At 37.5% G+C, this 23,087-nt stretch overlaps 1 long non-coding RNA gene across 1 annotated transcript; it reads right to left on the minus strand.

Moving 5' to 3' along the window:
* Positions 1-4,260: 4,260 nt before the first annotated feature.
* Positions 4,261-22,227, minus strand: LOC106956302 (uncharacterized). The gene is made up of 4 exons (XR_001426747.1): positions 21,992-22,227; positions 9,996-10,113; positions 7,642-7,736; positions 4,261-4,677 (listed from the first exon to the last, which is right to left on the minus strand). It is a non-coding gene; the product is annotated as an uncharacterized LOC106956302 (long non-coding RNA).
* Positions 22,228-23,087: the final 860 nt, after the last annotated feature.

Raw genomic sequence — 23,087 nt, forward strand, 5'->3', positions numbered from 1 at the left:
CAGGCAGCGAATCAAACACTTGTGGCCTGCGAGGAGAGGAGGTCTGGAGCCGGGAGGGAGGGCGAGCGGAGCCGGGCTCAGATCATGAATGTTCTCTCTGCTGGCTGGAAAATAACCTAAAACCTCCGAACCAGAGGTTATTTATATACGTTCACATCCTGGGGTAAAACCTTCATGAGAGATTTATAAAAATAAATATGTCGAAGGTTCCAGCTACGTGCATATTGATAAAACTAATAACGCTTAAAAAGCTGTCTCTGGATTTTATCGGTACGGGCCGTTTGTAAAGTCACTCAGTCAAAAACAGGAATAATTTGGGTTAATTAGCCTGTCGTCTTATTTTCACCGTATCATTGATACATTTGTAAATGTCGCAGTTCCAAGACAAATATTTAGCTAGCAAGCTAGCCAGCAAAAAAAAAAAAAAAAATTTAGCTTGCTAGCTAAATACTTCGTTAGCTAACAAAATATTTAAGTCCGAGCTAAATATTTAGCTCAGAAAACATTTTATAAAACAAATATTTACTCTGGAACTTAAACTAAATATAAGCTAACAAGCTAGCCTGCTAACAAACAATGTGGGTTGCTAGCTAAATGCCTTGTTAGCAAGCTAAATATCTAGATCTGAGGTAAATTAAATGTTTACCTTACACACTTATTTTTAGGAAAATAAATACTTATATTGGAACTAAAATACATATTTAGCTTGCATACTGGCCTGCTAACTAAATATTTAGCTTGCTAGCTAGTTTGCAAGCAAAATATTTAGGTCTGAACTAGATATTTAGTTTGGAAGATAAATATTTAGCTCGTAAATTAATTGTTCAGCTCGGATAAAAATTTGTTTGGAAAATAAATATTTACATTGGAATTTAAGCTAAAAGATTAGCAAGCAAGCTAGCCTGCTACATTTCTTGATTGCAGAGAAAGCTATAATATCTAACAGCTTGTTAATTGGCAGCTTTTCAATGCATGATGGATGAAAGAAATTGCAAAATATTTTGTTTGGAAACTAAACATTCATAAACTCAATATTTAGTTTGCAAATTAAACATTTTGTTTACTGATGCTGTACAGAACAACTAATTAATTATTAAAGTTGTATAAAATATTACTTCAGATACCTCAAGCTACATTTCATTCCTAGAAAGCAACTTGTTAAAAAGAAAATCTCCCAAAAACGTCTGATGAAAAATAGCTGTAATGACTCTGATGTAATGTTTGCAGCTGCAGGTTTTCATGTTGCATCCAAAATAAATGCAGTCATTGTGTGAGGTGGTGCCAAAAGGTCGAACATTTCTGTAAACGATAGCCCTGAGAAGGAGCTGATCCTCCCACCTGGGATCCCCTCATCACAGGATTAAACTGCAGCCATCAAAACTCTGCATCAACAGGGATTTCTCTCTCTCTCTCTGTGTGTGTGTGTGTGTGTGTGTTCACCTCACAGCCCTGAGCATCAGCCCAATCAGCTCCTGTCATCACTCAAACCAGCAGCCATGGCGTTCTGCCCGTATGAATGCTGTCATCATGTTTTCATGCCCATTATGGTATTAAATGAGTGCCTGACGTTTACACCAGGGGCCAAATTGTTGAGTCAAAAGTGCCTCGGGTCAAAAACCAACCGAAAATCAAGCAAATAAAGTAGCTAAATTTTGCTACAAACTATTTCATATTTCCACATAAATTGAGATTCATCTGAGAAATTGTCTAGAAAAATTTTTAAATAATTGTTGACATTTGTAACTCAAACATTTTCAAGTTTGGTGGAGAAAATTTCTGAGTTTAATTTCAAATTTTCAGATTCTTTTGGTGGAAATTTAGAACAAAAAAAATTCCAGCTGAACCCAAAATCAAGCAAATTTAGTCCGATTTTTTTCTCTCCAATATTTACTGTAAATCCAAAACTTGAAGGGTATTTTTACGATAGTGTAATAGGGCTATTGAAGATAAAAATAAAAATAAAGAAAAACTATGGTTTTCTAGAATTTTTTTGTTGAAAATTTTAGACTTTCTGAATTTTTCTAATTTTCGACATTTGAAATTTAGAAATTTAAATTTTTAGTATAAAATTTCTGGGATTACTCTCAAACTTCTTTGAAAGGCATCAAAAACAGCTCTGACCAGGTGGATTTTAGTCTGGGTTTAAAGGAATCAGTGTTTCGGCTGCTTTACAGTTTTCCCAGAAGTTTGTTCCAGATTTGTGTTGGATCATTTCAAGACAGTTTGTGCTGTACTTTACATTTTCCACTGTGAGAAAATTACAAATTAAAACATTTTTATATAACACACATAAAAATGTTCCAAATCAAATATTTTATGTCTAACTTGTTTACAGGATGAAAACAAGTTAGAACACTGAGAATGTTTGTGACCAGCTGAAAATCTTAAAATCGTTTAAAAGGCAACAGAAACCAATAATGTCGGCCACTGAAGAGCTCGGACTGTGTTATTTGACTTGTATGCGACTTCTCCACAGAAATGAATTAGTTCATCTTCATTTCTCCACTGATATCGACATTTTCAAGTTTCAGAACTTGGACAAAATGCTTTTTTCTGGTGTTGGATTTAACCGTTTAATGTAAAGCAGTTTCTTGTTTTCATGCCAGGAGGATCTAATGACTAAACCAGAACGTCGGACTCTGTTTTGGTTTTTGAAGTTTGTGTGAGTGATGTGAACGGGATGAAAGGAGCCGGTTCCTGCTGACGGAGTCGGGCCGAGCCGGGCGGGGCCGGGCGGGGCCGGGCGAAGCCAACATGTAAACGCTGCTCATGTTCCCATCACTTCATTTTCATCAGATTACAACCAGGAGGAATAAATAAACATCAGCGCGTCTGAAGTGAAGGAACGACGGAAACCTGTTGCTCCATTTCCTCAGGAACTGAAATATTTCCAGCTGAAAGACTCAACAGGAATTTATTTATGTGCTTCAGTTTGACTGAATTCACTTCACAGCAATAATGCTCAATAAATACTTTCACAATGCAGCACAATGCAGCCTGGACTCACAACAAATTAAAGGTTTAACATCTTAGTGAAACAAAAAGGAAATGAGGAAAGTTTTTGAGTTGATATTTTCTATTTTGTTGGTTTGCAAAACGTTTTTTGTCCAAGATTAATGCATGAATGTTTCTTTGCAACACACTGATTTTCAAACCAAAGATGCTCCAAAGACTCAGCAGCCGCCTCTGAGTTAGAGAACATTTTGTACAGTTTGTTCCTGAGGGTGGAAGATAATTAGCTGGCAGATGGGAAGGTAAACATCTGGTCTGCATCTCTGAAAAGACAATTTCTACTGAAAAATTTAAAAATAATACAATCTCTGTTTATGAGACTTGGACAGAGTGGATGATTCCAGCACGATCAGAGAGCTGCTGCTGATCTGCTCTGACCTCTGACCCCAGGATGGCTGTTTCAAACCCAGGCTGGCAGATGAACCTGAAACAAAAACAATCCGTCAAAAGAAAATGACTCAAATCTGTGTGAATTTGCTGAAGTTCAGACGGAAAACAAGCCAAATGAAGGCAGCAGCTGCTCGTCCAGGAAACGATTTCCTTCCTTATTGTGACGTTGAATGTTTGGTCACCACAGTAAGTCTGAACCTCCCAGTAAATCTGCTCACCATCGAATTATTAAACACAGAGAAGATTTATTAATGGTGCGCAGGTGTTGAATGTTGATGCCTCATAATGATGCAGTTCATCATTCGATCATTCAGTTTTTTTTAATCTTTTATTACAGCAAGAAAAGGAGAAACTTAAATTTTCCCCAACGTGTGTGGAATCACATTTTTGGTTTTTGAAGATTTAATTTGTGAAAAATCTGAATTTTTTTCCCGCCAAAGCAATCGTTTGGTCTCCACAGTTCAGGGTGATGTCAGCATGGTGGGTGGCCATCTTGCTTTACAGCTTCTGTTTGTTGGCATTTTGAGAACATGAACAATAACAAAAATTTTAATAACTTGTTTCAGAACCTGATAAGCCATAAAAACGACTTTTTTCTCTCAATTTCAAGACATTCTGGTAAAATTCTCTTTATTCTCAAAATTAAACAGCAGTTCTTGAATCCTAACTCTGACACTTGCAGACAAAATAATTTCATTTTTTATTTATTTTCTTCTAGAAAAGAAAGTGAGATTTCAAAAATAATTAAAATTGGAAATTGGATGTTGGTGGAAAAATAGATCTGACTTTTTAAGTTATTTTAATAAAAACTGGATGATGGAAATCTCCAGTCTGATGTTTTGGTCTCAACTAAACCTCATTTTTGAAGGATAATTTAGTTTACTTCATAATTCACTTTATTTGTTGTTTTGTTTATTTTGAATATTTATCATGTTCCAGTTTAATGTTGATTAGAGTTTAAATGTGTTTTTGCATTATATTGGTTAAAAATGGTCCCAGAACAACGATATTATCATTTATGGTGATGAACTTTGTTTTGATGTTGGTCCCTTCTGCGTCTGCAGGCTGGCAGATCAACCCGGATCAGAGCAGCAGATCCTCCCGTCCTGGTTGATCACCTGCAGATAATCCTGAGGCAGGAAAAACTCCCAGCTGCTGCTGCCGTTCGCCTCCGTTCTCCTCAGTCAGCCGCCATGTTTCTCGCCGCGTGGATCTTCAGCAGAAAACGCTGCAGCTGCTTCGGAAAAGTTCCAGCTTTGACTTTTCTCCAGGTTTCTGTCAGAAACATTGAGGTTTTAACTGAGTTGGAGGTGAAAAGGATGTTTTGCTCACATCTGCATGATATTAAACTGAACAGAACAAGAACTAAACAGCGAATGTAATGTTTTATTATACAACCGGTTAAACATCTCTGGTTGTGAAATAATTCACTGCAGGGGTTGAAGTTGTTGCACTGCAAAAACACAAAATCCTACCAAGTATTTTTGTTCAGTTTCTACTGCAAATATCTTTGAACATTTGAAATAAAAGTTATTTTTCAGCAAGAAATAGTAGTTTGTGTTAATTTACAGCAGCGAAATGTCCAAAACAGAAACATGCTGAAAAGTAATGGGAATGAAAGGAGTTGGCAGTATGGTACTGAGGGACATTATTATAATTAAACATTTAATTCTGTCATTTTGCTTTACTCATATTTTTAAACTGTTTGAGGTTCAGCAGAGCCTCACATTCAACATGTAACATTCTCTGTTTTCACTCAAAGCTTTGCATTAAATTAAGAAATTTGCATTTGAGCTCCAGAAAAATGTCTTCAGGTCTTTAGACTGTTGATCCCGGATCTTTGCTGTCAAACTGAAAGTTTTATCTGGAGACAGTTGTTCAGATATTTTGCATGCATTTTTCTCAAACTGCAGCCAGACGTGAAAATCAGCTCAGAAAAGCCAACATGACAAACATCAAAGGTCGAATCAGGTTTTCACAGATTCCTCGCTGAAAAAGAGACGAAAACTAAAAGCAAATTAAAACTAGAAACTCTGCAGCTTCCATCAAACCCACATTTTTCTGTTTCTCCTCTCCAGGACTGTTTGTTCCTTTTGGATGTGTTCCTCTCTTTCTTGGCAAAATAAAACATAAAGGAATGTTTCAGTGAACAGATGCTGCAGAGGTTTTCATCACAGTGTTCAAATGAGAAAAGAAAATCTAAAAATCAAGCAAATAAAAGGAAAATGAATAGATTTTTTGTTTTTTGTAAATAAAAACACAGTGATGTAGAAATGTGAAGAGAAAGGAAAATGATGTTTTGTTTTAAACATTTGTAATAAATGCTCCAGCTTTCACTTCAGTCCTCTTTCTTACATCGACCATGGTTTTATTTAGATTTTTATATGCTGGTGATACTCTGCTCTATTTATCAGTAACTTTAAATGTCCTGACTTTCAGTTCGGAAAACACAGAAGTTGTTTTTATAAAAGCCAGCAGACGCTTTGTAAGTTACAGAAATGTTTTTTTAGATATGTATTGAAACTGTCACCATGTTGTGACAGTTTCATGAGGCAGATAATCTGCAAAAAGATCGATCTCCTCCATCTCCAGTTCTAACTAGAAGCAACCAATCAGAGCCAGGGGGCGGGTCTTAGCGCTGTCAATCACTATCTCAAACTACGCTGCAGCTAGCAAAGCCTGTTGTGAATGCTAAGGCTAGTTAGCATAGCCACCGCTGACCGACAGCAGAAAAACGGTTTTCCTGTAACAGTAAGTTATTAGCACATTTAGCAGTGTGTACATGAGTTGATTGACAGCGTTAAGCCCCGTCTCCTGGCTCTGATTGGTTGTTTTTGGTGCATTTCTTCAGACGGCAGCTCAGGGAGGAGGAGATCGATCTGCTCACAGATTATCTGTCTCATAAACTTTGCAACAGGGTGACGGTTTTAACAAAGATGTAAAAAATCTTTTCTTTACAAAAGTTACAAACTGCAGAATAAGATGAAGAGTTTGGCTGCAGGATCTGAATCTGATCATTTCTGAACACTAGTTAGTTTATGGAGAAGTCAAGCAGAAAGTAAACATTAAGGAGGAAAACGGGCTGAAGTCCAAACGTCCAACCAGCTAAACGCCGAGGAAAGGTTTCACCACAACGTCTTCTAGATTTATACTAAAACCCTTTTTAAATGTTGATAAAATGTTTGAACTTCTTCAATTTTCTACTAATAAAGTTGAACATTTAGACTACACTGTTCGGTTATGAGGTGTGAACGCTAACTGACCTCTGACCTATGGTCCTCCAAACCTCGGTCTGGGTTTGGTTTGAATGTGAACGCCAAGCGGATCGGAGACCGCTCCAGAAGCAGGAAGGGGACTACAGTGCAGGGCATTCTGGGTAAATACAACCAAAGCTAACATGCTAGCCTAGCGCTAGCAGCAGAAATGGCTCCTGGTCTTTAGCCTAAAGAGAAATCCTCCAACCGCTAAAATCTGACGCCTCCATCTTGTTTCCATCTGGTGAAGCAGGAAGTTGCTCTCAGAGTCTTCAGAGGTTTTTGTGTCGTTTCCTTCAGTGGTTCTTGGTGCAGCGCCCCCACAGGCCAGGAGGGGAACAGGTTGGTCAGAGGGTTCGGTTGAACCAATGTTTCCGTTTTGGCCTCAAATCGAACCGAGTCGCTCAGACTGTCGGGCGTTAATCAGATCTCGTCTATCAGGCTAAAACAGAGACGGACGTCACACTCTGACCTCCTGCTGACCCTGAGCACACAGCTGAGAGCGCGGCATCCTGAATGAAACACACACAGGCAGCGTATCCACAGCTTCAGTTCACCAATATGAACCCAGACATGAAGTTTAGGCCGGCTCCATGTCTGCTGAAGGCCTGAGGGGGAAACTATTCATGAATGAGATGCAAAGTCTGAACAAACACAGGAGACGTGTACATGGAGTCTGAAAACTCCCGTTTCATGCCATTTCCACGTTCTCTTTTGCTTTTTGCATCAATAAAAGCTGCCAACACACACACCAACACACCTAATGACTGCTTTGTGTCCTCATTTTACGGCGAGCGAGCGCTCACACCCGGCCCAGAGCGCTTTGTACCCTCATTATGGAGCCGTTAGACTCAGGCTACTTGGGATTGCAGACACGGGCCAGGCAGATGTCCTCTGGCCCTGCATACCTAACACACACACACACATGCATGCATGCATATGTGTGTGTGCACTTCCTCTGGGTGTGTGACCTGGTTCTTGTTACCTGGTGTCAGGTTGGTGTTTTACAGGAAAACAGGAGCTTTATGTGCTTCACGTGAAGAGATGGAAACACACCAGCAGGGAGAAAAACTTGTTTTTCTGAAACAGAAGAAGGAAGCAGAGACACATTACTGATCTAGAATTACAGATCTGTGTGGAGTGATCGCTCACGTTTCAGAAAACGTCTTTTCCTCAACTCCTGGCATCACAAACGGGATTTCTGTCAGGTTACAAACAGAAAAATCAATATGTTTGATATTTAGGATAATATCCGGTAGATAAACACAAAGATGCAATTAAACGTGAAGTGGAAGCAAAATAATATTTGGTGTTTAGTTTCACCTAAACTGAGGTTTAAACCTTCAAAACACTGAATAATGATGTTCAAATCATTTCACATGGAATAAATGAGGACATACATAATTTATTCCTCGCCAAAAACGGCACTTTATATAAAAATGTAAAAAGTCTTTTCTGTTGTTTATTGTTGAGAACTTAAATTTATCAATATTTCTGATATTAAACAACTATATGTTCAAACATGTTTCATTTATGTTCGTGCTTTTTTATTTTGCACAAGTCTTAATAATAATAATAGTAACAATAATAATAATACAATATATTTGTATAGCACCTTTCTAAGAACTCAAAGATGTGTATAGGAGTCTAACAAGATCAACAACAACAGAAAAACACAAAAAAAGAGAGATTATACATGCTGTTTTAGTTCATTCCTTTTGTGTTTATTCTTGTCTTCTGTTATGTTGTGCATTTAGATTTAGTTTCCTTAAATTTGCTTTTTTCTAATTTAGCTTCCTGATTGAGGATCTGATGCAGGGACTGAAAACTGAAGTCTTCCATCTAATCTGACTGAGCTGGAGACGTTTTACAGAGAATAATGAGAAACAATTACAATCTGCACAAATTCAAAGGTGCTTTTGCAAAGTTCTGAGTCAAATTCACACCGCACCTTTCAGATTTTTACTGAGTGAAAATATTTACTGTGTCCATGTCCAGTTTTGCTGAAGCTCCAGTTCTGCAGTATTTTGTGTTGAACTGAACTCCTCCCAGTGTTGAGGAAGCTCCCTGTGCTGCAGGTGAAGTGCGCAGCAGGTGGCGCGAGGTTCTCTGTGAGGGACAGCAGCTCGAAATGAGCCGCCTCAGGCTGTTCAGGCTTCACTGGAATCAGACAGGACCGCATGTGGCGCACAAGATGGCAGGATTCCTGTCTGAACCTCACTTTGCTGAAGGATTTTTCAACTTTGATTGTTTTACTGCATTTCAAGACTGAGACACATAAATGCATCAAAAAGTAAAACGTGCTGTTTGTAAGCTTACAGTCAAAACCCAATAATTTGGGTTTTTTAATAAAGACATTAAAAAATGCAGGTTCATGTTTTAGTCATATTTTCTCCATGTTATTCTTTCATAACAGTTTCGACTCCAGTACTCGATTAGCTAAATGTTTAGCACAAAACTAAATATTTAGCGCCAACTAATTTACTTTGAAGCTAAATGTTTATTTTGAAGGTAGGTGCTTACCCTGAAGTTTAATATTTACCTCAGGGCTAAATATTTAGCTCAAAGTTAAATATTTAAGTAAAATTTACTTGTCAATAAACAGAAGTGGCCAGCTAAAATAAAAACGGCATCTTCTGAACTTCTTTATAAACTCCTGCTTTCAAATCGCATCTATTTTCTTTTCTTTTGTTTTTTTGTCCAACATTTCAGCTCAAACAAGCAATGAGTCGCTTTAAAGGCAATATAGACGTTTACCACTAGATCTACAGCAAGCAGCACTTCCATTTATCGGCAAGTAAATATTTAGCTCTGAGCTAGCTTAAGCTTTAGCTTGTTCGAGCTAAGTAAAAATTCTGCTAGCTCTGAGCTAACTGAATGCTTTGAATGAAGCTAAGCTCGTAAACTAAGTAGTTAGCTTGCTAACAAACTAGTTTGGCGTTAAATATTTAGTTTATTTAATTAGCTGTTTTGTGAACCTCTTTATGAACTCTTGCTTTCAAAAGGCTCCCTGTCTATTATCGTTTTTTTCTTCTTTTCATGTCCAACATTTCAGATGAAACAAACGAGTTGTTTTAAAGGCAACATAGATGTTTACCAGTAGATCTACAGAAACAGTGAAGCATCAAGTTTTTGTCTTGATAGTCCATTTCTCCTTATCAGCAAGTGAATTTTCATGTTAAATATTTAGCTCTGAGCTAGGTATGGAGCTAGCTTGTTCAAGCTAGGTAAATATTCTGCTGCTCTGAGTTAGCTGAGTAGTTTGAAGCTAAACTTGTAAACTAAATTATTGAATTTTTGACTGAACGATGGCATCCCACCATTCAACTTAACGGATACCTGGAGATGCGTCATGTTTGTACAGCAGAAGGTTCAGCTTCAGCTTCTACTGATTTACCAAGACTCTCATCCTCCTGTAGGCCGACTTCCTCTCCTCTGTCATGTTTTGGGAATCTGCCTGCAGTGAAGATGAGAACAAAGATAAGATGGTGAATTAAAACCCACCCAGACTCGGAGAGAAGCTGAAAGCGTGATGAGCATCAGTGCGTGCCGGGAAGGCGTGGGACAGCCGTGATGTACGTCAGTCGCCGCACGCTGCTGTTCAGGACCAAAGAAAAGGCGTCTTTGTTCCCCATCCAACCCGAGCCACATGAAAGCGTCAGAGTGACTCAGTTTTCATGAAGATCCACATTCACTCGATGCATAGGAATTAAAACTGAGTCAACACGGAAACTGACTCTTTTGTGCTTCCTTCATTTATGTATTTTTATTCTTTCATGACTCATGAGCAAACATGATTATGAACGTCACAAACGCTGCATTATTGTTGAAACTCCTGTACACGTGACGCTCTGCCCCTGAAATTCTGATTCAGTGGATTAACTTGACGCAAACATGATATGAAATGGAAAAATAATGATAAAATGTCAGCTAAATTCAGCTTACATTCACGTTTCAAATGATAAAAGTCTTTAACAGATGTTTTTACGGACTGGGGATGCACTCCACACTTTTAAGATTTTAATACATTAATCATCTAATGAGACACTTTACTTGGATTTTAAGTACTTACATTTTATGTTGCATTTTTACAATAACTTTGCCAGCAATAAATGAACAAATTTTCAACATTTTCATGTAAATTTTAAAGTCTTGAACTTTTGAAAGATTGAAATGGTACAAAAAATGATTTTAAAAATGAACGTATATCAGATTCTAGACTTTATTCCTTATACGTTTGTAGAAAATGTTTGTCCTTTAAATAATCCACCAGCATGTGCTGCATGAGTTTACACTGTATAAAACATTTACACATGTTGAAGTCTTTTTCCCTTTAATTTTTCAAAATAATGATAAAAATTCAACTTAAATTCAGATTTCAAATGATAAAAGTCTCAAACAGGGTTTTTACGGCCGAATACAAATTTGTATGCACTCCACACTTTTCAGATTATCATTTAACATTTTTAATTTAAAAACTTGCAGAATCCAAATAAAACACTGAAGTTTATGTTACTAATAGGCCTGAATGAATTAACATTTTAATGACACATTTTAAATTGGAGTTTTACAACAAATGCACAGTTTTGATTTTTTAGTTGATTCCTAAACGTTTTGAACAAAGATTAACACAAATAATGTTTTAAAAAATTACATAAACTTTGCAGTCAATTAAATGTATTCCCCAAACATTGCAGCACCCTAAAATGTGTTGAAAGTGTACTTTCTTCTGACTGTGGGAAATCTTCCGGAAACTGCAGTAATTTCCTCAGATAATGTTTGTAAGCTGTAAAGACTTTCGACCTCACAGTGAAAAACTCAGCAGCCAACATGCCTTTATAGAAAATGACTTAATGGCGGCTCTGGATGGATTTTCTCTTTTCAGACGAGCGCTGCTCTTTGAGGCAGATCTGGGAGGAACCTTTCAGAAAACATTCCTCTTCTGTCGAATAATCACAGGTTTGCTCAGGTGAATACTTGTGCAAACATGTAGTCAGCATACCTGTTGAAAACCCAAACTTCTTACCTAATCTGATTATTTAAGTGTTTTTCTCTGGACGAGTCTTCCTGCCAGAGTGGGATTGTTGCAAAACAGAAAATTGCATCCCTTGCAGCCTCTCAGGTAAAATATTTTGCGTCTGTGGCTGTTTCTGCTGAGTTCGTCACCAGCTCAAATAAAACATTTCAGGAAAATCATATGTTTGGGTTTAAAGATGCGCTGGAAGAAATTACTGGTTGCTCAACCTGCTGGAGGGACTTATCAAAGGTTTCCAAACATAATCTGCAGGAAATTACTGCAATTTCTGGAAGATTTTCCACAGAAGAGTCAGAAGCCTTTCAACAATCCTCTGACTGAGATGAACGCGCCGCTAACTGGGCTTTTTATGCAGCTGTTGAGATATTTTATGTTTAAAAAGAGCAAACTCGAGCTGAAAGATTTTACAGGATGAACTTCGTCAGATTAAGGTTATTAAGCTCTTCATTTTCAACATGTCTTCCTCTGCTCCGCTCCGGTTCCCTCAGAGGGGATTTATGGATTTGTTTTTATCTTGTCTTTATTTTGTCCTCTCTTGTCTTTCGCTCATGTTTTTACTTCATTTCTCTGAAAATATTTAACTTCTTTGATTCTTTTTTAGCGTCTGAATAACAAAAAATTAAAAAATTCATTGTTTTCCCAGATTTCTCAAATTGAAATCACAATGTTTGATATATTTTTATATTATTGATCAACATAAAGTTGTAAATAAATGTGTCATAGAAGAAAAACAGAACATGCTGCTTAGACCTCGTCCACACATACTCAGATATCTGAAAAGTTATATTTTTATGAGTTTTAGCTTTTTGTCCACACAAAAACTCACTTTAATATCAAGAATGTAGAAGAACTAAAGAGTTTAGTTGCGTTTAAATGCAACTTCTGAGCCTCCTGGCGCCATGTTTAATTCCTAACAGGAAGTCATGGTAGTTTTGAAGCATTCTGATTGGCTGGTTGAGGATTTCGCTTTGCGCTGCACTGCCCCCTACAGGTCTGAATGTTTACAACAACGCTGCGCAGCGGATTTGTTCGGGTTTATGTGGATGAAAACTTCTGATGGAATAATTACATTGAATTTCCACAACACTGACATTAAACTGCCAGGAACATTTTATAAATCTGATTGTCATTAGTTTGTGGAAAATAATTTTTTTTTAAATAGCAAAATTTTCAAATATTAACACAACTCTTTTCACAAAAGTTTAATATTCGTCTTTATTTGAAAACCTTAAAAAATAATTCAAGTGGATTCTTTAATAATAACCTTTATTTTAGGAGACGTTTTATAAAATATCATAAGCTCTCTGTCAAAAGGTTGAGCGCTTCAGTTTCAGTTTAAAGATTTACTAATTATTTAAACTTGGAAGAACAGATAAAAACAAATCTGTAAATTATACTTTTAAAAAACACACTGCAATGATAAAAATGTGGTGTATAATGAGATGTTATTTATATTCAGCTGAAATCAGATGCAGAAATCCTTTGCGCTCAAAGCAATAGAGGAAACAATTTGATGACAAAAAATAAAGAATAAAATTAAACATGAGTCAGAGAACAAAAACGGAGAGGGAGAAATTCTGAAACATCTCGTGCAACAAGATGATCGCTGTAATTACATCAAATTAGTTTGACCATTTAAATCAGACAATGGGTTCTTCACAAAAACATCCAACACACCCAAACAGCAGCAACTAGCAATCAGCTGATGGCGTCCATCTGGAAAAATCACCTCAGATTCATCAACGTCTGCATATTTCTGTTTTCAGCTTAGATGGGAATAAACCCTGAGAAACCAGCTGGGCTTACAGAGACAGGCTCACATTCCTGTTAGATTAAAATAAATGCTTTGCACCTCAGGTTTGCTGGAGGACACTCAGTCATCCCTCCGGTTATCCGTAACAACAAACTTCTTGTTCATGTTAAAATAAAGCTGCCTGGAAGCACATTTCCTGTCCCACAAAGCAACCCAGAAACGGACGAGAACAAAGAGGGAAATCCATCATTCCTCAACGTAGGAGGCAGCATGTTCTTATCAAATGTTTCTCTTTTTGGATACCTAGAAGAGAATCATGGGACTGCTGCCATGTTTAATGTTTGTCCAGTTTTTCTGTCCAAACATGGCCAGATATTTTTAAAATGATGAAAAACAAGATACTTGTTACTATTAAATAATCTTGGTTTAAGAAGTGTTCATCCACACAGAGCTGCTGAATTACAGCGTGTTTTAAACATGCCAAACCCGTAGGGGGCAGTGCAGCGCTAAGCTAAAACCTGTCAGCCAATCAGAACCTTAAAACCTCCACCACTTCCTGTTAGAAACCAAATATGATGCCAGGATGTTTAGATAGAGGGGTTGAACTGCCTTTAAATGCAGTGTTAGAATATGAAGTCACTGGGAATCTTGTTAAATCAAACATGGCAGCTGAATGGCATTGAGCCTCCATGTTGGTGAGGGACAGCTCTGATCTCTTTCTTTGAAACTCAACGTATTGAAGCAGCTGGGCGTATAAAAGAAACAAGTAAAAAGTGTCTGAACAAAAAAAAATCTGCCTTTTTCTGGAAGCAGCCATCTTTCATTCTCTGCATGATCAAACACAGGGTCGGCCAAAGCATTTCTGGGCCCTAAGCAGATTTTAAGAAGGGCCCCTCTTACCAACATGTCAACACCAGACACTTTATCTTTCCTAAGAGTGTAACTATCATTAGCATAATTTGTAATTATTATGGCTGTTTATTTTAATGTTACAGGAGCAGCAAACTAAAAAAATATTTGGATTCTGAAATGCAGAATGGGATTTATGTGAATTTTAAGTATTTGAAAGTAACATTAGCTAATAAACACTAAATTTACAGTAAACAAGCTGATCAGTCTGATATCCTGCAGAGACTATAAAACTATGACAGTAATATAGAAATTGTGTGTAATAGAATATAGTTTGTAATGTTATTTTAAAAATATTCTTATCATGTTGGCTTGGTGCTCTAGGAGGCCCCCTGGTGGTGTGGGGGCTCCTTGCAGCCGCCTAACATGCAAAAGCATAAAAGGAGAATTCACAAATCTTCACCTTGGCCGGAGCTTTTATCATCAGTCGTTTTTAGTGATTTAAATGGAGATTATGTGTGGATGAAAGGCCAAATTGTATAAAATCTACTTGGTCCTTGTGGATGAACGTGAACCGGAGCATCCAGAATCCGAAGCAGGAGCTCAGAGACACGTCTGCGCCTCGGCGTTCCCAACTTCCTCATTTCCATCCAGAAGTCCGGGAGGATTTCTAGGACAAGAGGCTCCAGACGCCGACACGACGCAGAACGAACACAACCAGGAGGGGAACTAATAAACATGTGTCAAAAACAAGGCACATAAAAGCCAGGATTTGTGTCGGCGTTTGGTTGAGAATCTCCCCGCAGACAGTCATGACAGCGCGGCGGTTACACAACTGTCCGCCCGACTTCAATGGTTGGAGAACGTTCTCAAACTGCTGACGGTTCAGACGGGCGGATGAACCGTGGAGATCACAAACTGAATGTCTGAGGTTTTAGGACGAACAGATCATCGGACCAGATTCAGCTGAAAATTAAACAACCAACCAGTTTGACCCACAGAACAGGAAGTTCTTTGTTTCAATTGGTAACGTTTCAAAGGAGCTGAGAAAAATCATGTGTGGAACCCCAAGGCTCAGTCCTGGGGTTCTCCAGCTGGCTCAGGTCATAACAAGTAATCAGATTAGTTACCATAACGACGCAGATGATACTCAGCTCTACGTTACGGTGTCAGCAGGGATCCAATCACCGATCAGATGTTTAAATCAGTGATGGAGGAGATAAAACTTTCTCCAGATGAACAGAAACTGAAGTTTTTATCTTTGGACCTAAAGAGGAACGATCCGGAGTCGACGCACAGCTTCAGTTACTGCAGCTGGAAACTAGAGGTGGACTCAGGCCTGGACATTCACAGCCACATAAAGGCGGTTACAAAGTCGGTCTTCTGCCTGAGAACAGCCTAACATGGCAGCAAATATCTACAAAATGGAAAATATAACATTCAGTCAACTTAAAGTTAAACTTTTTTCAAACATTGGAATAAATAGGAAACATATATCAAACAATATATGGATATAGGATGTTGAAATGATGAGAAAACAATAAAACATTAAGTTTGTACCTTTTTAACCAAAATTCATTGGTTTAATCTATTATCATATTACATATAATGCTAACCTCTCTGGTTTTAATATATACTTCATTTATGTTTTCACAACTTGGATAGGACAAAGGAAAAGATTTTGTTCAAAGGAATGTGAAACTAAAAGTTTCTCTCTAATCTTAAGTTGTATCTACAAATCTGTGTCTATGTGGTTTATCATGAGAAATGTAGATATCACTATCTGAAACTGTAAAAACAAAGACAAAGTCAGCCTGCTATCACAAGAAGAGCATTTCCAGGATTAAACGTCCCAGAAGAAACTCGTCCATGAGTTTCTCTTCAGTCATTACTGCAGCCGCGTCTTCAGGTCTGACTAAAACACAGAAAAATTACAGAATGGAGTCCAAATACCATAAACTTATTGTACATTTCACAAAAATAAAACTTACAACAATGAAGATGAAATAATGTTAAAATAAAATCACAACCAGAATGAAATCGCAATATTAGAAAAGTTAATTTCTACACACAAAAATAAAAATGTAAAATGAGGAATGTTCTCGTAAAGTTATACTTTGGTATCAGGTCCACAAATATATAAACATTTTATCTTTTAAAATCTCAGCATCAAATTCTTAGCAGTACGTTTAAAGGATTCGGTAACGACTGAGTTTATTTCCAAGAATCTTAAACTTGATGAGTTTTGCTCTCATAGAAAACTGTAAAATAAAATCTTTATTCGACTGATATTCTGACTTTATTCTCATAAATTGGCCCTTTGTTTTTATTTGTCCTTTGGTTTTACTGCATAACTTGGTTCAGTCAGAAAACAGTGAAACAATCGATATAATTGTTCCTGACTGTAAAACGCTGGACGCAAAGCTGCACGTTTCCATTTAAATCCTTATTTAATGGCCCCAGTTTTCCGGATGTTGTAATGAAAATGTATTTTTTAACCCTGCTCCACCTCTAATGTTTTTCTTCTTGGTTTCTGCCAGTTGCTGCGGTGTGGCTGAGATGTGGGTGTGACTGCTATGCAAACCTCAAAAATCCTGTTATAAACTAGATGACAGTTATTTTCTACCAGCGATTATTAAACCGCAGCTGTTTCACGTCACTTTCCCTGCTGAGAGTTTGACTCTTTGTTGGAAGACTTTTCTCAAACTACTGAAACAATCATCAGTTGTGGTGGTTTAGAGAGAACACGCCGTCCTGGTCGGACTGGGCGCGCCGCCGTTTGCCTGCACTGCAAAAACACAAAGTCTCAACTTCCACTTCTGTCTTAAAAACACTTGAAATAAGACAAACCTTACTGAAAAGGAACAAAGCTGACCTTAAGTCAATCATTTTTATCGATTTAAAAGTAGTAGAGTGTTTAACTGCCAGAGTTTCTAAATAAATTCAACATCTGTATCTCGTTTAAAGAAAACTTTAATTTTAGTGAGATTTATGTCTCATTAAAACCAAAACAGTTTATCTTTTAAATAAGAAAGGTTGAAATTTTAAATTTGTTAAATGTTGCCAAGCTCTGGCAACATTTTCCTTTGTTACAAGTGGAAAATCATCTGCCAGTGGAAATAGTACTTTTATTGACTTTAAACAAACTCCTTTATCTTGTTTAAAACTTTTAAGTTAGTTTATTTTATTTTAGGTTTACCGAGATATTTTCCCTAGAAACTAGACACAAATTCTCGGTAGGATTTTGTGTTTTTGCAGTGTTGACCGTGTTTATAACGAGCTGAGTGACGATGGTTCACTGGAAGAATCGAGGAAAATATATCTGAGTTTTCTCATGCGCCATCAGCATTTTAACCAAAAGCCATCAACAAATTCAGTAACATTTTCAATTCAAAAACCATTTTTACTGCTAAATTATTGAATAATTAGATAAATTAGCTCAACAACAAAGATATTTATAGTTTTTAATCTGTTCTTCAGCTGTCAGATTGGAGTAAATTCAGCTTTCTAGGAGCTTCTTTAGAAATCTGGACTGTGGACGCTAACATTAGCATTAGCTGCTACATGTTTAGCATTGAGATGCTATTTTTGGCTTGAATAGCTTTGCTGTGCTAACTCCTCTTAGCACAGGAATCGTATTTTCCAGCGTCCAATCTGATCAGTCAGAAGCAGAAATTAATCCCGGTGGGATCAGAGAAGCAGCTTCGTAGTTCATTGTCGTTGTTAGCGGATGTAGCTTTACAGGTGCTCCAGAAACGAGTGAATACAAAAGGTTTTTCAATTAATTAAAATCTAATTAATCTGCGACAGACTGGCGACCTGTCCAGGATGTACCCCGCCTCTCGCCCGGAACGTTAGCTGGAGATTGGCACCAGCACCCCTCCCGACCCCACTGAGGGACAAGGGTGTTCAGAAAATGGATGGATGGATGGATGGATGGATGGATGGATGGATGGATGGATGGATGGATGGATGGATAATTAATAAAAATTAATGACTTAAAGTCCCTGCACTAGTTATTGTGGTTTCTGAGAAGTGTTGAAAATTGACCTCAAACGTGATTCATAGAGATGACAAACATCTTAAAATAAAAGAAAGTCACCTCTGTGTGTAACATTAAATAATAATTACTGATTTAAATGGGAACATCTACATCTAAAAATCTCTTAGCCAAACTTTCATCTTTTTTCCTGAAAAACTTTCAATAAAAGTAAGTCCGCTTGTTCCTGGTGAGACGAATCAGGGCGGCCAAAGTAACCGGGAGGACGGGTGACAGATGACACCAGCTAATTGGAAAACTAATGAGGTCCAGAAGTCCAGGCTGGACTCTGCTGTCAAACAGACACAGAGAGAGTAATGAGGTCCAGAACGACGAGCGCAGAGTGAGGTCAGCCTTACAAAGAGCAGATGCTCAAAATGACAAACACAAAGAGCAGAGAAGTCAAAGAATCACTTCCACCGATTCTTCTTCGTCCTGCCGGACGTCAGCTGGGTGTTGGTGGGACAAATAGTCCAGCAGTTTTTTACACTATTATCTTAGTACACGTGAAATAACTAAACTAGCTTAAAATGAACTGTTACACAGTTAATTTAACAGTTAATTGAGTTATCCTGTTAGAAATTTTTTAAACTTTTAACAGGATATTTCTCCTGTTTTGTGAAAGTAAATCTGCCAAAGTAACTAGAAATTTTGCATCCATATTCAAGAAGTATTGACTGAAAACAAGCTGATTAATCTTGCTGAAAAGTTACTTTTGTCTCAGTTCAAGTTGACTAAAATATTTGCAGCAGAAACTGGACAAAAATTGTTTTTGCAGTGAAACGTGCAGCATTCATTCAGCCTTGTTGGGTCGATTCTTCCTCAGTTTTCCCCCATTTTTAACAGTAAAGCAGCAAAAACCTCCTAAAAACTGAGCACTCAGACCCACACGCACCCGGTTCCGCTTTCTCCTACGCACGTTGGAGTTATCCAGCGGCCATCGGAGCGGCCTGCGGCTGCATATAGGTGGAGATTAACGCTGTGCAGAAAGAGGATTACAGCAACACAAAGAGCAAAGCGGAGACGCTCACTGGGACAGAAATAGAGGAAGAGGATGATGCCTGTGAGGAAGGAACAATAAGAATCAGAAACACGGGAAAAGTACGGAGGATTTAAACGAAGTGAAGAGAATCAATGAGGAAGATGTGGTTTTAAACACTGCAGGTTATTATCTGTGGAAATGCTTCCCCTTTTTTACACTCAATGTTTCAGAAGAATCTCATCTTAATCGATCATAAAATGCAACTTTACATTTGCTTAATTCATCTACAGTTTAAAATTAACATGTCGCTTGTTGACATAAAAGTTTTGAATAAAAATGAGTATTGAAGAAAAAATATTAGCATAGAAATCTCTCAAAAGTCAATTTATAACGATAAGCAACTAGCATCAATCAAACCTATAAAGAAAATGTCATTATTTTAAAAAAAGTAAAAATAGATCTAATCATTTGTTTATGTCTGAGTTTATTTTAAAAAATCTCTGATCCTCCCAAATTATAAATGCTGTCACTTTTAATAAATGTTTATTTGCAAATGTGCTGGTGACTGTAATCCGTTTTAAACATGACATTTTAAGTTGAAGAACAATTGATTTGTTGGATCTCTGCAGATTCGAATGTTTTTATAGTAACAGAAAAGCTGCAAAAGTCTCACATTTTACTGCATCACTTTAATAAATTTGCGTATTTTGCACACGTCGTTTTGTGATATTTATCTTTTTTGAGTCTGCAGACAGAAAAGCATCACTGACCTTTTTTTATTTAACCTGAGTGGATCAATAACAAAATCATTTCTTGTCAGTTTCTGCAGCTTTCAGTCAGCAGCAAACAGCTGCTAAAGTGTTTCTGCAGATTTCCACAGAGGCCCGGCGGAGCAGCAACACCTTGTAAACAGGTGATGGCTTGTTTGCTGCATCAATAATACTTCTCTTTTTTTGATCTGGCATTTGGACAAGAGCTCCTGAGGCGTTTCTCAGAACTAACCACCAGTTTTCTCTTGTTGGCCTTTTTCTGCTTTTTAACTTGCATGATAAATTTCTGAAATATATTTAAACAAATCTGAGTAAAGTAAAGGAAAATGTGTTTTGTTTTCTGCAGCTGTCGCTCATTGTCAGGAACAAAAGAAAGCACTTCAAAGCCTTTCAAACTGTGTGCTCGACTCTGCCCAGGTTTCCGTAGCGATGGAGAGCAAAACAAACCCAAAGTTCATGCAGAATAACCCACAAAGCGTGGGAATCTCCTCCAGGAAACCTCTTTGATTTCACATGCTCAGCTGCTTTTAGCTCTAAGGTTTTAACTAGGCCACTCTGAGGGTTTAGTCACCTGCAGGTTTAATGCCTCCCCATCTGCAGATAGTTTACATTTTTTATCTAAAATCAAGAAAAATAATAACCATGACAATATTCTTCATGAAACTGTCATAAAAAAAGTGTCTTCCGTCAGAGGCGTCTTTAAATTTGTTGTAATACAGACTGCTGCAGGAACTGCGATCAATAAAGTATATTTTAAATTGGTTAATTGAAAAGGATCAGGAGTCCTGCAGCACAAAAACATCTAAAACATGCATGGGAGGCCCACTGATGATCAAAACTGAAAAAATGTGCATGTTACAGGTTTGACAAACTAAATATGTTAGTTTTTCTCATCGGTTTTGTTCTTTTTCTGTAACTGAATCGACCGTCTTTAGCTTTTAGACGGGGAACGTCTCCATGTCTCTGCAGAAACGCTGAATTGTGAGTTCAGTAGTTTGATGCCTGTGATCCTGTCAGTTTGTTGAACATGTTTGGCTTTAAGCATCTGATGGGGGCAGAGAAAGCTTTCGGGTGGAGACGGGGTTCATGCAGCATCCTGGTACCGAGGCGCTGCCAAGACAGCTTGACTGGTGAGAACAGATGGCGGAGAGCTGGGCGTGAACATCATGTCTGCAACAAAACAGAAGAAAACTCTCTGTTCTGATGCAGACTGGGGCGGAGGTTCACCTTCCTGAACATCCAGCCAGATGCAATGGATGGTTCAGATCAGGTCAACCACATTACCAACATCATTTCTGAAACTTTTTAAATTTAAATGGCAAAACTGTATTAAAGACGTAAATTAATGGACATCATATAATTACATGCAAATAAAATTATTCTGATGACAAAAACAAGCCCCTCACTTAACGGTGGGAGTAGATCAACGTAGTTCAAAGGTTCTTATTTTTAAGCAAAAACAAAAGAAAAACCTAGACATTTAAACAAGGTCAGCAAAATTAATTCATTAATCATAAGAATGAATAACATCAGTTTTTCATCAAATATTCATTCAATAGTCTATTGGCAAAAGGCGGAATTAAACCCAAGCATCATAGGCACTTCATCAACAGCAGCACAAGCACTAGCATGTCGAAATATGTCAAAAACACCCGGAAGATCAATAAACATGTCAACGGCAGCTAAACCGAATTATTAAGAAACCGTAAGAGATCAATAAAAATAACCAATAATCCTATTTCAGTATTTTAAATTGTTTTATACACAAACTTAGCAAAAACAATTAAATCCCACTTTGGCGTTCCGTCCCGTAAACAGAAATAACAGGACCTAAAAGCAGATTTTAACCGTAAAATTAACAACCCGCAGCAAAAGCATCGAAACAATCTGAATGTCAAGCAACTCACCGCTGAAGCTGGAATCTCCATATCATGTTTTCATCAAGTTTTGGGACGTAAAGGTAGACAGCTTCAGCTCCACTCCAGTCATGCACAGACAGTCCTTTCGTAACAGCGCCCCCAGTGGCTGGATGACTGAACGGGTTACAGGCTTAGTGAAGTTGGTTAAATGCCTGCAGTTAGTTTTTCTTCTGTTTTTTCTGGAGACGCTGTGGTCTGCCTCAGATTGAAGGAAATATTCTTGGACTTACAAAATAGATCTTTCAGAGTTTTCAGTGCTTCAACACAGACTGAGAGAATTTATTTAAAAATAAAAACAGTTTAATTGGATGTGGACAGAAAAAAGTGATTACCTGTTGAGAAGAAAATGTAGAAATGTTAGCAGCTTGATTTGCTTATGCCTCAGTCCGTCTCTGCGCTGTTCACCTCTCTGTGGTTGGAGTTTTTCTCCTTTTTGTTGTTTCTCCTTCACACCCAGCGAGCCGTTCTGCAGCCTGACCTCCTATTTTGGGCCAAACTGATTGCCTCATGTGGAGCCAAAGCCCGGGGCTCCGCTGGGGTCGCTGTACTTTCTGAAATATCAAAAGCAGAATTATGCAGCGACCTTGAGCAGGCTGGTTTGTTGCTGAACTAAATAATTTAGACATAATTTCAAATTAAACATGAAAGTTTTGCTTGGATTAAACTGGCAACAATATACAGAGGTAAAGGAAATGTTGACAGAAGTCTTTCCAAATGAATCCTTACTTAACGTACTTTTTCTTTTCAACAGGTTCCACATAATTGTATTTTGTTAATTGAAAACAAAAAAACATATAAGATAAAATTAATGAGTTAACCCAACTTCTTCAAATTAGACTGACAAAGAAGTTAGTTGAACTAATTAAACTATTTCGTGTTAGACTGATGTCCATTCAGTAAATTTATTTTGCATTTTTTCACTCAGCATGAACAAATTATGTTAAAATTTGCTTTCCGTCAACTGAGGTTTTTATTCAACTATTTTTTTTCTAGATAAGTTAACTCAAGTTCGTCACTTTGATCCATTTTGCTGAGTATAAATGAATGAATCTCAAAATGACCCTGAACAATTTAAATAAAACAG

This window comes from Poecilia latipinna, unplaced genomic scaffold (genome assembly GCF_001443285.1).
Source record: "Poecilia latipinna isolate Pla-1442-1.1 unplaced genomic scaffold, P_latipinna-1.0 Scaffold806, whole genome shotgun sequence".
Lineage (NCBI taxonomy): Eukaryota > Metazoa > Chordata > Actinopteri > Cyprinodontiformes > Poeciliidae > Poecilia > Poecilia latipinna.